Here is a 17,941-nt window from a genome sequence, read left to right as displayed (position 1 = left end):
GAATCCAGTATATCCAGTATATTTGTGCAGTCTATGTTCTACATGGAGACCATCCAGGAAGTTATTCCCACATATTTTGGTCAAAATGTTAGGTGATATGAGAACAGTGACCAGAAAAGGAGTGAATCTTTTTATAACTTTGTGATTTAAATAAGTCAGACTGTAGGCAGTACCATAGGTCAAGACTACTTTGGACAAATTTCTGAATGGTTGTAATTGCGTTCTATATATACCTTATCCAGCCATTTCTACAGAGGCATTTAACTACGTTGCAAACTGTATCCTGTCCTAAACCCCAGAACAAGCGCTCAAACTTGTGATGGTGGTCAGATTCTTCTATTTATCTATTTCTGAAAAACACAAATGAAAAATTGATGCAGGACTGCAACACCCTACGCTGGCATAGAGGAGCTTACATGACAAATAAATGCATTTGCTGTTAATGGATGACTGCTTCAAAGTCAGGGCAGATTCAGAACTGGCTCTAGAAAGCAGTCAAATGTCTGAAAGCATACTCTAGGGAAGAAATAGCGGTTTTGATCATTTACATCTGTCCTGTCCTCTCCAGTACAGGTTTCAGGAATGTATGTAATTTATACACATAGAATATATTGTTGATTTGTCAAAATATTTCTAGACTTGCAGGAAAGCTATGATATTAGTTAGATATAAATTGTTTTTTAAATAAAACATGCTAGTGAAAATTTGTCACCCCAAATCAGAAGCCATGCAACCCGTCAACAGTGAAGAAAGCATTATACAGCTTGCACACAATCTTTGGTGTCAGGAAATTTTTGAAGAATTTCATTATCTCGAGCTCCATGAGCCCTGTGTCAATATGGTCATTGGGAACACGCACATCCAAGAATTTGTGAAGTTGAAGTCATGTCTGAAACATCATGTTTGTCAAAAATTAAAATGAAATAAAGAAGATTTGAAGGTATGTTATATCTGACTGCCATTTTCCCACCTCAAGCACTGTTGGAGCAAAAGAAAAAGCTGTCCTCTCTCTGAAAGGTGTTTGGACAGGACTGATGTTGGACAGGTTGATTTAGCCCTTGGGCTAAATTCCCAGTACACCCCAGATGATATGAGCACAGAAAGGCAAAATGAATTGGAAGTCATAAGAAAACCTACAACTTTAATACTGTTTATGATCTGCAGTATTAAGGTCTTGGATCTCTAGCTGGCTGTCAGAGGCTTAGTCACAGAAATAATAGAAGCAGCTTGTATTTCCTATAATTCCCGATACCTCTAAATGCGTAAATCTGGCAGCTGTGAGCATCTAAGATGATCATCCTCATACTTTCCATTTTAGAATGAGAATGGCTGAGGAAGACCAAATATTTTAAAGTTCTGGGATTTGTGTTCCTCCCCCAGAGTGGGTTCTAATTCGTGTAATCTACAGGTCATAGTTAAGATCATCAGGTTTTCAATGGTGAAAGAAGTCATGACTATTCTGTGGGGGAAGTAGAGATCAATTTCAAAGGCTCAGCCAATCTATCTGGATATAAGTTTGGATTGTGAAACCTTTGGCAGGAGTTCTGATCATGGCAGCTGTGTGAAAAAATTCTGTACTACTGACTGTGTTTAGCACATATTGGGTAATTTAAGTAGCAGTATACAAACTGATGTATGCTCACTAATCTGCTCCACTACTTCACAAACACTGTCATCTTAATGTAAGACCTGGGAAAAAAACTCACCGCTTTCCAAAAATCAAATTTTGTATCAGAAAAGATTGATTTTTTCTTTTATTAAACAATTTAACGCATCATCTGAATTAAAAGCCCAGCCTCTCCACAGGAAAATGTCTATATTAAAGATTTTGTCTAAGGGATTTAATGAAGTTGTTTTATTAAGTAGTTCTTTCAGGGGGGATGGGAAATATTGTGTGAAAGAAGAACTTTATGATAAGAAAAATATATCAGATACTTATTAGTTAATGAAGGCTTTCAGAAATTTCAGTGTAGTACATGAGATCAGTCCATACCGGGGAAATGTGCCTCTCCAACAGCGTGCCTCATGCTTGTGTACTTATCCCAGCTTTATATTTTTCCTCCATCTTCCACCACTACCCAAATTTTGGACAGCAAGGCTTTTTAGTCATTCTTGCACTACATTGTATTAAATTATTCAGATTGTTTTCTGAACCTCTTAAAGAAATTCATAGGGCACCCCACAATTTCTGTCATCCCCTCCCCGAAACCATTAGAGGGGAGAAATGTGCTAAAAGTGACAGAGGAGAAGATTCTGCATGCAAACACTTGTCTTCAATAATTAGCCCGTAATGGGAAAGAAATCATCACATCTGTACAAGTGGCAAACCAACTCGTGCCTCAGCAATATGCTTCTTCGGTATGACTGAGCATGTAGGTTCATTTTTAAAGCAGTAATTCAAATGGTGTAAAGGGAGATCTGTTTGTTTGCCTGCCTCCCGCCCTCCCCCCCCCCCCCCCCCGCCCCCCTTCAAAGACAGAGCATTAGTTAAAAAAACAAATGAAGGAAAATTCCCCAAAGAACCTTAGCAGGGAACAAGAAAAACATCCATTGTAAACAGCGGGTGGGTCTTCTGACAGGCTTTGTTTGCAAATGATAACAATTACAGGTAATTTTTCATTTCAATTGGAAGAACAGGTATAAAAAAAAAAAAAAAGGAGAGAGAGAGAAACAGAGAGCGAGCGAGATTTCCCAAGTGTCTTATTCCCTCCCAGGTCTACAACCTAACAGGAGTGTAGAGAGCTCGGTAGTTTCTTCTCATTCCATTAAGTGAGATCTAATTGTGTCTCTTCTGTCTGTTGGCAGATGCGGTTTCTACATAACAACAGCCCAGAGACAGAGCTGCCTGATTAATGCCTCCAGCTGTCATATGCCCCATTATCTGTGCATTTGCATAACTTAATGGTTTAGGACAGGGGAGAGAGGATGCTTAATTTAATGTTTAGCAGGCCCTTGATAGCTGAATAATTTAAGAACTGTCAAGGGAGGTCAGTCCTACAGCGATTCAGCAAGACAGCTATGATTTCTGCATATCATTAAAATCCTTACTTAGGATAATTTGAAAAAAAGAAGGAGGGGTGGGGGGTGGGCAGAACAACAATGCCTGAAAGGAGGCCCTGCTCTTCTGTTAACCCTTCCTTCCCTGAGGACTAGGAGAAAGGCTTTGGGAAAACATAAATTTATCACACGACCAAGAGAGAAAGGGTTAACCATATTATTTCTCTCCCCCATCCCCCATCCTTCTTCTCATAGCTAACGGGTGGAAATACAGAATTTACTTAAATTCAACTAACAGCCCAACATGCTTTGAACAGGAAACACTCTCGGTTTCATTAGATACTAATGAATATTATTAAGCTAATCTGCCATTTGTTTTCTAATTATGTGTCAGAAAGCACCACAGTGGCAGCTGAGGCAACTGCCAGGGTGCATTTATTTATCTTCCAATCCTGTTTTTGCTGACCGGCTACAGAGCAGAAAGTGATTAGGATCAAATGAAAAGGGCTAAGAAAATAATATTTTTTTTTTCAGGTTGATTACTGCTGTTCTTTTCCAAGTTCATCAACTTCTAAGTGACATGTGACTGTGTTTTAAGCATTGAGAAAAAGGCACTATTCAGGCCTCCCTGTAAGGCATAATATGAAACTGGATGAAAGAAGTATTTTATGGCTGGATTAGCCCTACCTGTTTGGTAGCCAACCCAAGGACTTGCTCAATGAGTCATGGAATTGTGCTCTGATATTTCTGTTGAATTCATCGTATTCATCTGGCCCTGTCCTTCGCTCTCCTAAAGCAGAGCTCGGCGCTTCCTGAGCTCTGGCATTTTGAAGACCATATGGTTACCATTTAAACAACTTCAGAACACATCTGATTAATGTTTCTGCTAAGAGCAGGAGTTGATAAGTTCAGTGTTGCTTGGTGGAATGATATTTATTTACACTAAGGCATGCAAAATTATTTCACTGAGTGAGGCGAGCCTGCTTCTTTGTTTGTGGTAAGTAGTCTGACTCTTCAGCTTGGTGCTTTGCCCCCAGGAGCCTCTGCCTGCATGGTTTCCTGGACCACCCATTCTTTTCTGGCTTTATCCTCCAACCGTGACTTCTGTCTGTTCTTCTTTGTCCAGCTTCAATTCATTTGGTTCTGACAGAGACCCCCACAATTTTCCATGGGCTCGTTGCATGGCCCCTCCTGGCAGCTAGCTTTTTAGGCAAGGACTTCTGCTGCTTTAGCAATCTGTTTCTGTGAAAGACCTGATCAGCTTATGTAATTTCTGATTTCATTTACTTCATATATAGGCAATCACAAAATGTGCTTATGTTAAAGAGGTAACTTTTAAAAATAGCAATAACTTATACACATTATGTCAATGTGTATGTGTGCATACAGTCCATTAGACCTGTGTACAGAAATATATGTACATGCAAATGGGTGAGTAACCTTAGATTTTTTTTTCCATGTGCTATATTAGGAGCTTAGAACATTATCTGCCGTTGGACCATCTACTCTTCCTCCCAGAAAAAGGGTGGGGAAAATGAAGCTGGAGGATTACACTGAGAGCTGAAGGACAGCAATTGCTATTGGTTTGCAGGTGCCCAAGATTTTGAATGGGATTGAGTGCCCCCTGTCTTTGTACTGTTGAAATCTAAGTGATGTTTTTCTTTACATTTTAGAAATATAGGAACTCAACAATTGTCAACAGAATTAATTATTCAGCTGCTTTAGTCTGTAAGTAATGACCTGCATTCTCATCTTGTAGTTCTTACACTTGACAAAGACATTTGGTGGGGTGGAGTAGTAGAGCTGTAACAGCCTGGAAAGGAAACAGAAATCTCCTCTGTTACAGGGCTGTTTTGTCCTTTTTATGATCACCTCCTGAAGCATGCAGTACTAACGGCATGCTTGTCTGTAGTGACTGGTAACTTTTATACACAGAACTTGTCCATGGTGTCAAAGTTCTGGGCAGTTCCAGTTCATAATCCTGAGGAAAGGAAGGAAAGGAGAGATTATGGCTTTTTTTTTTTTTTTTTTTTTTGCTTGGGTACGTTGCTATTTCTTGCTTGCAGGTTCCTTGATTTTTACTCATTGATACAATTTTTAATGTTTGTTTGATTTTGTTTCCATTTGGTTTGTTTTAGAAGTAAAAATTGAGAAACAAGCGTGCATTGTGAAGCTCAGTTTTTGAGAGGTACATTTCCGTCAGGTTCATTTTTGGCCATTGCCTTTTTGTTGCTTCCTAGCAGGGAATTGATTAGAAACAGTGTGAAGCCAAAGCAGCAACAGAGATCTTTTATTTGGTGGAAACATATAGTTCCAGGTTAGAGACCTTACTGTCAAGCACTGTTGGCCTTAGAATCATTTTGCTCAGTTCTTATCAGAGACAAATTTAATACTTGTGCTGGAAACCCATAAGGACAAGGTTGTCCATTCTCAGGCTTCTGCTAACAGAAAAAGAATAGCAAACAAAATGGGAAGGGAAAAAAAAATCCTTACGCATGCTAACATAAATCAACACAGTTGTTCCAATCAGCACATATGGTAAGGTAACATTGCCCACTGCTCTGAGACCCTCTAATGGAGGACCATATGGGCTGCTGCTGCATCAAAACACAATAGGCCTGTGTTTAGGACTCCTCGGTGACCTGGATTCAGAACTTCCTTGCTTTTATTTGTTTGTGTGTCTGCATCAACATTTTTTTTTTCCAACATAGGGATTTGTTCTTTTTTTTTTTTTCTTTTCAAATTCCTTTGTTCTGTGAGAGATTCCTATGGATAGAGCAAGAGAAATGTGTGCCTTGTATTTTTGGTATTTCATGTTACTGTCTTTGTATATTTTGGTACATTTCCAGATTTCAGAAATAGTAAGAAACCATTACAACTGGATCACTTTGTCAGAATAAATTCACAGAGAGAAAAAGTATTTTTTCTTTGGTGTACATTTTTTGAATCACAAAATGATTCTTTTGGAATCACGGAAATTAGGGAGGCATTCTGGGAGTTCCCAGTTGTACAGTCAGTGCCACTGAAGGAATTGCAAAGCAAGATGTTGTTAAAACTGTGGTACTACAGTGTTATAAATTTTATTTACCTGAAGACTTATAAACTGTAATTGAAGTAGTCACAAAGAATACCCCTGGATCTAAGCACTCCTGCATGGTAATACTTGGTAATAAGGATCTTTGCTATATGCAGAACATACTTTCCTGCTTTTTCCACACCCATCAATTCCTCAGCTCCTGCAACCCCTTCAAATAAAAAGTTACAACCTCTTTTTTTTTTTTTTTTTTTCAGGAGAAAACATGCAAATCCTCCATCGATTCCACACTGTTTCATTCAACAGATCCTCTTGCCTTTGATCATATGCTTTGGCTAGCTCTTCTTACTGCTTTACTGTACCTGTTATCTGACTTTAGGGCCCCTGAAATCCACTGGATTTCTAGCTCTCCATCAAGTTATGGCTTTTTATCCCCGATCCCAAATGGAAGAAGATAGGTGAGGTCCTCCATTTCCTGGTCACTCAAGACAGAACGGCAGCAGATAGGCAGATAGGTGGTGGCTTCTCCTGGGCTGCATCTGTGGCTTTATGTGGTGATACTGCTCTTCCTTCTCCTACTGCTACTGCTAGGTGATCTTTTATTTTTTTTCATCATAACAAAAACATAGTTAGCAAAGACTATGCATTCACCAAACATTCATCATGGACCTTCCAATCTCAGTGTAAGACAGAAGACAGCAGATGGATACGGAGGACAGATGGGGATGTGGTTATTAACACAATGATCGAGAGTGGTTGGCTGTAGGATGGCTTCCCTTTCTATTCACAAAGTGGACAGGTTTTCTCTAGCAGCTGGGGCTAGCTAGTGGGAATGAGTACAGGCAGAGGAGGGCAGATGTCTTCACATTGGTGAGCAGGGAAATAGGGCATAAACTCCCCTCAAGTGATAGCTCTTTTGCATCCGGGATGGGTTTAGATTGATTTTCCCTTGCAGACAGTGGTTTTCAGAAGTACCAGCTTCAAATGGCATTGGATGTATGTGGAAGCATAACGGGCTTAAATGGATTGTAAACGGGCCCAGGCCATGGCAGAAGGGTAGCAAGGTGCACTGAGACAGAAAAGGCAATACCTACTAATACTTACTACCAATATGACAGTATTTCTGTAATTTTTTATAACTGGCATCCCTGAGAAAGGGTATAAGTATAGCAATCTGACTATGCAATAAAATCATCATCATCCCAGAATCAGGTAACTGTTTATTTTGTATCTGCTTCTTCTGTCAGTACTGTTGCTTTGATGCTCATGCAGTATGAATGTAAAATGAATTGTATTACTGGACACTACTTTACAGTACAATAAATAGCAGGTTAAGAGGCCAACATGGCCTTGAGCTCTTGGTTATTCTCTAGGTAGAGAAAAGGTAGGAATAAGTATTCTTGGTAAATATCATTAATTGCTCCAGGTCTCTCCCCTACTTAACAAAATTTCTTTTCTATTTTGTTTTCTTTCCAACTTTCCTCTTAAGACTGCTTTCTTCAGTGCTCTGTCACATCAGTCAAATTTTCCTTCTTATATCTGTTTTTTCATCTTAGAATCATTTCAGATAGGCCCTTTAATTCTGTGAAATACTTGATTCTGAAACATGAAAATTCTGCTGGCAAAACAGAAATTAATTCCTAATATAGAACAATTCAGGAGCAGAAAGGAACTGGCAAGCTTCTTGTTCCTTCTCTTTCCTTCTGAAATAGACTGAATTCTTCCAAATCTGAAAATTTGGTTTGGTTTTATGGAAAGGTTCCAGTCAGCGCTTATTCTTCTAAACAAATTTCAAAGCGTAAGTCCTACAATAAAAGACTGATCTCATGCATACAGATTCAAAACCACTTTTCTGATTCTGTCTTTTTCTGTCACACCGAAAACACAGAGAAGTCTCACATTCATATTCTCCCACTCACACATTTAGTGGAAAACAATGCAAATATTCTTCTGCTGCACTAGATGTCACCTAGATGAAAATTTAAAAATAAAATATCCTCTTCCTTCTGTTTCCAGAGGCGATTAGGATGACAAGTTAATCAAGACTTCATCTGAGCCTTGCATTTTCTATTCATCATATCACAGCTCTTCTTATGTAGCTGTCCAGTCCACTCAAAGCAGGCTTTTTAAAAGTACTGGATATGTTGCAGATTTACTTTACTGAAAAATCCCCTAGCCTTTTCCTTAACTAGCCTTATATGAAGCAGAGCCCAGAAAGCCTGCAGGTGTCCCACAGAGGTAGCTATTAGTAGGGTAGCTGCAACGACCTCTGTGCCCTGATCTGAAACCCAAGGAGACCCAGACAGAGCCTTTGGCAGAGCATCATGCTTCCCTGTGACCTGGGGAGTCACTTTTGCTCTCTTCTGCTCAAGGGTCCTAATTTGCAAAAAAAGAGTGATTTCTCTTTGCTTTAAGGGTGCTGGGTAGAACTGCACCAGTAATGACAGAGTGCTCAGCTTCCGAGTTGATAAAAGGTGGTAGGATGTATGCTGGTGGTCTTTAACCTGCTTTGTGCCTTTTGGGGCCCAATGTGCAAAGAGTGCAATTTTTCTACACCACCTACCAAGCTACATATAATTCAGAAGATTTAAATAAGTATCTGGAGAGGCATATTGTGTCATGAGGCTGACAGTCACAAAGAACAGAGGTGGTTCACGATAGTCTTTCAAGAGATACAATGATTGGGGTCAAAGCCCTGGTTATTTGAAAGCAGCCTATAAATTCAGAAGAGAGGCCAGATATAATCTCCTGGTGACTTGGCTGTACCCTGGGATGCCCTGCAGTTTGAATGTAGGAAGGGAATTGTACTCAATATGTATTCAATGGTTGTTTTTCTTTTGTTACCATCTTCTGTAGCTGGTATGTAATGAAAGGACATCTATTTAAAAGTGTTATGTTTCCCTTCTGCAGGTTTTCATGAAAAATGCACAGATTACAGCAAATTTTCTACTCTCTGTAATATGACATTTTACTTTTAAATGGACTCTAATGTTAATAAAGCCTTTGTAAACCCTAGCAGTGGTAGTCTGTATTTTTGCTCTGCCATCAAAATAAAGAAAATGTGTCCCAAACCATTTTTCTTTTCTAAGAAGCTCTAGCAGAAATCTTTTAGAAATGTAAATTGAAAGGGATGCTGCCAAAACTGGACTAAAATAAATGCTGCTCATCTCAGCTGGAGGTGGAGGCATCTCTGGTCAAGGCACAGTTTCTGTGCCTTTGGCTTTGTGGGTTCAAGCCCATCAGCAATAAAATTATGCCTTAAATCTTCTGATCTGTGTCACGAGTAATAGAATATCAGTTAGGAAGAGATCAGAATAATTGAATATATTCAGATTTAACTCAACATTTGCTACCTATTTTTATTATTGCTTTCATAGTTTCTTTTGAGTGACATAAATGGGAATCTAAGCATGAGAATGGAAACCAAGACAATCCATGTGTGGGATAAAGGATAAAGGCTGAGCCTATGAAGTGACCAGATTTCTATGTGGTGGTCAACTGTCTAAGAGAAGAGTTGTTCAAACAAAACAAATTTGAGATTTAGTCTTTAAGCAAATACACATTGTGATGCAACTCTGAGTTGTGAAGGGTCTAACTACTTGCCTTTACTGACTGTGTACACAGCTAGAAGTGAACGCTATTTCATTTGATTTACATGTGAAACAAGCTAGCAGATACAAAGCAGTTATACTCTTCATGAAAACAACACTGTCAGAAAATGGACTAGTTTGCAACATGATCATGGGTAGAACAGAACAGGCAAAATGTGAAAAAGCATGGAGACTGGAATTTAATTTGTCCCTAGAGTTGGTCCAACTTTGCCAAAGTGATGCAGGGGGGCAGTGGGCAGTTTGGGGTAGGCTGTATTTTTGTTTTGCTTTGTTTCTTTTCTGCCCAGTGCTTAAGAAAATGCTATGGACTCTTGGCCTATGCCAAGCCAGAGACTTTCATAAGCACTACTAGAGACTAAAGACAAACTAGTGCTGCATGTCACCTGTAGTATTTCGATCGTCTCCTGAAAAGAATGTGCTAATTGTCCTGGAAACCTAGTGATCTATTTTTCGTTCTGAATGTTTGTTTATCATTTGTGCCCTTGCTGAATTTTTGAGACAAAGTTCAATAAAAAATTAAATTATTGCCCTGTCACCTCTGTCAACAGAGCATTCTGTCAACTATTGAAGTTCAGCCTAGGATCTCGCTTTGAAGACATTAAAAAGTATTACTGCAGGCAGCGCTCTTTTTGTTCAGTCAAACAAAGTATCCCTCCATTTACCTGCCATCAAAATTGGGACTGTGAACACACATCTGATAGTGGGTGGAAGAATTCTTGGCTTATGCTAACAACTGTAAATGAAAAGCTCTGGGGTTAAGGAATCCATCACAGTGCAGAAACGAAGGTCTTGCAAATAATTGCACATGACTAAATCAAGGCCAGAGTGAACCCAAATTCCTTCATTGCTTTTCTGAAGCCTCCTAGCATGTAGCTTTCCAAAGCATGTGAGATAAAAAAGCATTGCAATTTTTCTCGCTCTGCTTTATTTGCAGAGTGAGGGGTTCTCAAACAATCTGCACGTAGTCCTGACTGCAAGAAAAGGGTCCAGCTGAAAATGCTCCTGGCATAAAGCTTTCTTCTTTCATACTGCTTTCTACTTTCCTATACAGTTTTGCCCCTTTGCATTTGCCCAGCAGATTCAACAAGTGTCTCATGGGAAGATATGTACTGACCAGCAAACGTGTGGTAGAGCTACTGTGATGTTCCTGTCCCTTTCTTTCTCCCCCCTTTCTGCTTACAGACACTATTGGAAACAAGATGCTGGGCTGGACAGACCCTTGTTTTAAACTGGTATTCAGCTTTCCTGTACAGGCATGTGTACCTATTAAGAGGCTGACAAAACACTGAGACTAGTGAATATATTCAGAGTTTCATTCATTTTTTTTTCTTCTGTCAATTCACGCCTACTACTAATTAACACTGATTAGTGTTAACTCCCCTCAACCTCCTTCTAACAAGGCAGTGTGCATGCCTCAGCTCTGCTTCTTGTTTGTAAATAATTTGTCTGAAAGAAAACAACTTAAAATCTCCTCCTTGTTTTTGTGTGTAGAAAAGTATGTAATCTTGTTCACTTTATCAGCTGGCCATGCATTTCTGTTTTAGAGCATGATCTGAAATCCACGGGTAGACTCATGCTGGGTTAAATAGGTTTTAGATGAAGCCTTTAGCAAAAGTAGAACTTAAAGAAACCACAGCCTTGCAGCCTCTTTGGCAGGCTGCATACCCTTGTGGTTCTCTATGACCTGCTAGTCTGAGGGTTTTCTTTGTCTTTTTAAGGATTTTATTCTACCCAAGCAACCCTGACTTATATTCTGCACAGCCCCGTTGAACGTAAATGGAGTTTTACAGACTCTAAGTCAGAACTGGCTCTGATTCTCTGACGTTGTCTTTTTCTGATCCAAGGTTCACTGTCATGCTAGCTTGTCTCTTCCCCCCCCTCCTTCTTCCTTCAGAATTTCATTCCTCTCTTATTTCTGTGTTTCCAGGACTCTGCCCACATCACTCAACTGCTAAATCTCTGTATTCTCTCTCTATTGGGCTGCCTTCTTCCTCTCAGCTGCCAGGTCTTTTTTTTTTTTTTCCTTTCCTTGCTCCCAGCAATCTTCTTCCCCTCCTCAAGTGCCATAATGTATTTGCTACTACTTAATGAGATACCCAAGATGGGTGAACTGACACTCACATTCTGTCTCCCAGCATCTTTAAATGGATAGCATGATAAATACAAGCCAAAACTCAGCACTTTCTGCTGTGGAATCTGAAACTCCTAATAGAAATGCTTTTCCAATTCTCCAAAATAGATAGGGCCATGTCCGCTGACAGTAACTTGACAAAACTCCATTGACTTCAGCAAAGTTACTTTGACTTATGGTAGCTGAAGATTTACCCCATAGTATAAATGGAGCTTGTGTTTCACATAAATCACAAGAAAGTAGTTAGATGTATGGCAAATTAAATTAAATATCTGATGTCAAATTACTTCAAGTTCCTGAATTAGTGCTGCTTAATATCAAATCTTAAATTTGCGTCTGAGGTCAAATTAAAATTACCATTATCTAATGGAAATAGCTCTGTACTATATCTTCAGTGACAGTCATGAGTTTAATAATCTAACAAACCACTGGATGTCTCTACTGTGCCATACAAGTCCAGTTAAAAGATATATATCTGGCATAAAAGCTTACTTAAAAAAGAAGGCAATTTGAACACAGTGATATTTGAAATGATGGGACAGAGATTTGAGATGGATCGCTCACTGTATATACTACGAAACGCAGAAGTTACAAAATTCAATCCACTCCTTTAAAATTGGAAGTTCCTTTTCTTTTTATTAATTTAGATGGTACCTGTTCTTCACAGCTATAGGAAACCGCAAATCTCTTGCAGAGTGAATTTTGTTTGCTTTTATTTCATTAACTCAGCTGAACAGCATTCAGATTTAAATTTTAATCTTCCTGCCTGGAACATCTTCCTAATGCCCTGTTCCTTTGCCATCCCTTGCCATGTACAGGGGATAACAGAGGCACTCCTCTGGAAAGTCTAAATGTTAATTAAGTAACGAAAGGCTACATGAGGACCAAAGCAATTTAGAATGGGAAGGATAAAATCATAAGGACAGTAATAGCTAGGGGTGTCAAACATATTACACAGGCTGTGTGCTTTTATGTGTAGGGGAAAGGGGATGAACCCTCCGATAGATACCAGCTGGATTTAGTCACCATGGCTACACATGATTTGTTCTGGCTGTCCCTTCAAGCTGTTTTTCCAGTGAGAAGGATTGCAGGGCTGTGAGGTTTTTGTGGAGTGGGCCTCATGACACTCCTGAGACGGTGACAGCAGCACGTCCAGGCGCCTGATGAGAAGCTACAGGCATGTCCTCATTCAGATGGCTCAATGGGTGCAGCAAAGGCTGTGCTTCAACATCAGGTTATTTTTGTTTGTCTGGTGTCCTGCACCAGCACCATCTCCTTTGAGGGGCTGTTTGTATGGTGCATTGGGGTGTGTTAGTTTGTTAAAGGAAAGCACTTTGCAATATGAGTCATGTAGAGTGGGTAATCTGTATTTCCCCCAGGATTAAACGTCTGCTATATGATGCATGTTGTTTTGTTCAGTCCAGTTTTGATTTGAAGTTAAAAATGAAGAAGGAAAATTAATAATAAACAACTACACTACAGAATTTCCCATTTGTCAGAAAACTACCCATCCATCAGAGTAGTTGTAAGTCATTACTAGTGTGGATGCTTTTGCTTGATTGCAATCTCTCATGCAGTTACTTCCACTTCTGAAAAGGAATCAGGATGTGAAAAATGGATGCCTGGTTTGAGAACTGGGAGTTATGACTCAGCCAAATGCTTTTTTGTCGTGCCAGTAATGACAACTCACTGGCATCTCTAGTATGACTGCCGGGTATTCATGCAGAAGAGATGCCATGTGTGATGCTGGAAGGCAGTGATGGCATATTATCATGTTAGGGTACCAAAGTGGGAATTTAAAGGGTGTCATCAGATGTTCACAAACTATTCTAATCTGGGAAAAGGTAATAAATAGGGGCTTGATGCTCTTACCTCAGTCTTAATGACTTCTACTGAAGTTAGTTCTTTTTGTTTTGCTTTGTTTTGCTTTTTAAATCCATAAAACACTTGAAATTGAAAAAGCTAATGCCTATAATGATGGTGGATTCAATTTTACTTCATCACAGAACTTTGGTGTGAGGAGAACAGTTGAGTTTTGAAAGGACTGCTCTATTCTCCTGTATTTATAATAAATTCCTGCCTAGCAAAGTTTAAATATGTTGCTTCAGGGAACAAAGGAAGCTGCTAAAAGGTAGATAAATCATCAGCTTTTATTCAAAGGAACCTTTTCACCTATTCAGTAGCATGAATCTTGCAAGACAAAAACAATATTTTGAATTTTATAGTGCCTTTCATCCAAAGCACTTCGCCAAAAATGAATAAATTAGTTTCCCCTCGTGGTATGATGTTTGCAAATGTTGATATTTCAGCTTCAAGGTGGAGAAGGTCAAGACAAACTGAAGGAACAATAGTTTTTCCAAAGTCCAACACAGGTAACCTGTGCTAGAGCCAGGAATAGTACCCAGATTATCATAAAAAAAATCTAGTTACTGGGTTTCGGAAATGAAATCACACAGAGGAAAAACCTGTGAAGAACCGAGTCTGATTGTCATGGCAGAGGATGAAAACTCACCAGCTGACTGCAGATATTTCTGCAATGAGAGTACAATAAAGGTAAACAGACATTAACTTTATTGGTAAGCATACGTCTGTGCCCATGACTTGATCTAGGTCAGGCTTGTAATTATGAGCATGGCAATGCCAGATCCTGAGGATTTAGCTCTCAGTCTCCATGTCAGCTTGAAACTCATGAATGTGCCCTCTTACCTTGCAGGGCTCTTGCAAGGATGAATGTAAGTATGAGAACATTAAAGGATTTCAGGTGCTCAGTTGTATCTTCAGCAATAAGCACTGTACGTGTTTTGCTGGAGTATCTTATCTACTTTGTCTAGGTTCCTGTGCATCTGGACTCATACTGTGCATATTGGACACACGGATTTACTGTTTTGTACCACCTGTGGAGTTTCCCTAATGTACATTTCTAAGTATTACATCTATGCAGATTTTAATTTTCCATAATAATCAAGTTTGCATTTTCTCTTTGGCAGACTGTTTGCTACCCCAGTAAATTTTCTGACATCCAGTCTGCACATCTTTTTGATTCTGTTTCCACACATCGTTGTACTTTATGTATTGTTCTTGGTAACTCCTTTTATTGGCTTTATTTTTCCATCTTTCAACTATTTGGCACCTTCTGTTATGTCTCTCCATCATGCACTGAATTATCACTTAAGCAAGCTATCATGCAGAACTCCTGTAATCTTGCCTCATCATCCTCTGGTGGACCCACATTTTTTGTGCTCTGACACAAACTCCCCCCCGTTTCTCAATAAATTTTGGGTAGTGTATTGAATACAACATGCCGAATGTGAACTTATCAGTGTCAATGTTGCACAAGGGAAGAACAAGTCTGTTCCATGACACCCAAATCCAAGTGCTTTGCCTCATTTTGCTGCTTTGTAGCATCACTAGCTGCATTGCCACCTCCTATTCCTACACCCTTCTGTTCAATACATGCTGAGCATTTCTGCCTGGAGAGCACATACCTAATGAACGCTTATTTCTCTTTTGTAGCTTTCACCAAAGTCACCGACTATTCTCAGTAAATTACTAAAACACCTTCTTTCTCACCACTCTCTGGTTGCTGAGCTGTTGTCCATCCTGAGCAGCTTTAGACAGCTGCTTCAGACCGTCCCTCCGACACTTTTTTCCTTAGCGCATGCCGTGCTCAGATTGCAGTGATTCATCCTGCTGCTCCACCCATGGCAAGTATCTGTCTCCCCTATGTGCCCACAGCCTTTTAATCCATCAGGCTTGGCCTACGCATCTTGGAGAAACCCCTGCTCAGTCCACCAGGCTCTCCAGCTGTGGTGGGATGATATGCTTCTCTTGCCCTCAGAGGCCTCCCATTTATCCGTGGCGTGACTGAGGCAAAGGCACTGCGTGCTCCTTCCCTCCCCGCTGAGGGACGCTCTGTGCTGAGGAGCCATGGCCCTCACTTCCCCCATGCCAGCAGGGCTTTGTCACAGCTCCCGGCATGGACCAGGCAGCAGGGGAACACCTCCACCTAGGTCTGTCACGGGCACCGACGTGCGAGGGCCTGCCTGGAGTCAGGCTCAGCTGATAACATTGCGGGTGCCTTGGAAGCAGGAGGGGGAGACGGAGCTGCCCGTGAGATAGGCTGCAGAGGAACTGTGATTTCTACAACTCTTCTGAAAGGCTTTTAATGGTCTACTTCATGGCCTCATTAAGCGAACAATGTCAGAGCTTTAAAAAGAGCCCTTTGCGATTCTTGCGCGGGGCTGGTAATATATGTCACAACAGATATATATAGAAAAGCAGAGGAGCACAGAAATGTGCCATATGGTTGAACCCCAAAGGAAGGAGCTAGAACATTTCTTCTTTCACCCTCTACGCCGAATCCTTGCAATAATTAGCCAAAGTAAAATGAATATTAGCTTATGCTTAACTGCCTTTCCAGCATGTTACCCTGCATTGACCCAGTAGTGCTAAACCAATTATTTTTTGAACTTTATGGCTTTAAATAATCCTCTGCTCTAAAACTCCCTCTACCCCTCAGCTACTTAACCACAGGCCCGACTGCCCTAAATCCTTTTCTTATACTTTGTAGCTTTTTAAGCAAGCCCCCTCTTTAAGTAGACATAATCCCTTCTCTGTAGAAAACATGAAAGACCTTGAACAAATCAAGATTTCTCCATGGAGAATTCAGCTAATCCTGTGCTTAGCTCCTAACAAGGAAATCCATCTCTCCACCAAGCACCCCATTACTAGAACTAATGCCTGACTTGAATAACAAGCAAATTATTGTGCTTTAATTGTAGCACTGCTCTGTCACATGGAGAACTTGGAGAGGAATGTGACTAGGCTCCTCCAGGAAAGACAGGTCACGCCTTTTTGTTGTTGTTAAGGTTGCTGTGATTTGAAAGCAGGCTAAATTAACTATTAATATGGACTGCACATGCTTCAGATTAGATGAAACAGCTGCACTGTAGCTCTGTAGTACACTTTATTATAAAACAAGTGCTGTTGTACTGGATTACTATTCTCCTTTACATTGTCTTTTGACTGTTGTGAAATTCATATGCTGGGGCTTGAAGGGGTATAATCATGCCCTTGGGGGCAGGGAGGCATCAGCCATTTGGTCACAGAAAATTATGTTAGTGTTAAATCAGAGCAAAACCAAACTAATCTACGATGCTGATGCACGGTCAGCGCTTTTTCCCAGAAGGGCTCCCCGTAACACGAGTTGGTTATTGCTGCGACGGTAGAAGGGAGGAAATTCGTGTTGTGAGGAAAGCAGACGTGTATCAGAGGGAAAGAGAAGGTGCGATTCGGCATCGCCAGGACAGTGGTGTGAGCACCGGCACAGGCTGTGCACAGGGTAACCACCACAAAACGGAGAGAGGGACAGGCTGCTCGGTGCAGGTCTCAGGTACCACAGGGCAGACTGACCTCCCTGGCCCACTGATGTGAGGATGGTCCTTGCCATTGCTCCGTGAGTCCCTGGTGGCCCAGCAGCCTCATCTAAATTGGAAATGAGTGGTGCTGCTGGAGGCAGGCTGCGTGCACCTCATCGTGCGCACTTAATGAGCACTCTCAGGGGAACGCGTGGCTTCTCCCCAGCTTGCTGGGTTCGCTGGGAGGTGTCCATTAAATTCAATCACTGGCTGTAGATGCAGATAGAGAGACTGGAGCCAGCGTGTGAGTAGTGAGCCCTGAACAGGAAACACTCCTCCTGACTGATTTGTCCATGCAAAGCCACACTGTCTCTGGTTTAGTCTCTTAATCAGCTTGATGGCACAGAAATACTGTGTGCTGCGCCTGCTGATTCAGGTTTTCCGTAGCTCCTTTGGATGCCCTGATGTACTGTGGGACTACAGGTGATTCCTCAGCTTTTGTTTCGGATTAAGAAAAACAAATTCATTTGGAAGATGTCTGGATGGACTCCTGGATTAAGGAAGGGAAGATCTGTGATGCTGTTTGGCAGAGTGGAGAGAATGAACTGTGAGAACTGTAACTCATTTCTGTGCTTGGTAAAACCATACATGTATTTCTAGACGAGAGTGATTGTAACAAGACAAGAGGAAATGCTCTCTATTCCACTGTGATGAAAAATTAGGGCGAAATATATTTTTTTATTCAGGCAGGGTTTATCATCCTGTGTGGAGAGCACGGGCTGTATGCTTTTTCTCTTGTTTTTTAATGTGC

The 17,941-nt window shown here is 40.6% G+C and overlaps 1 long non-coding RNA gene across 2 annotated transcripts; it reads left to right on the top strand.

Annotated features, from left to right (window-relative positions):
• Positions 1-2,518: 2,518 nt before the first annotated feature.
• On the top strand, positions 2,519-7,564 carry LOC310889920. Of its 2 annotated transcripts, XR_014576913.1 has the most exons (5): positions 2,519-2,746; positions 3,532-3,994; positions 4,469-4,588; positions 4,671-4,725; positions 6,289-7,564. It is a non-coding gene; the product is annotated as an uncharacterized lncRNA (long non-coding RNA). The 2 variants fall into 2 exon arrangements; XR_014576914.1 differs by lacking the exon at positions 2,519-2,746 and having other exon boundaries at positions 3,089-3,994.
• The last annotated feature ends 10,377 nt before the right edge of the window (positions 7,565-17,941 follow it).

The sequence above is a fragment of the Anser anser genome (genome assembly GCF_964211835.1).
Source record: "Anser anser genome assembly, chromosome: Z".
NCBI lineage: Eukaryota > Metazoa > Chordata > Aves > Anseriformes > Anatidae > Anser > Anser anser.
Note: the sequence above shows the minus strand (reverse complement) of the source record. Positions and strands in the feature narration are given on the sequence as shown.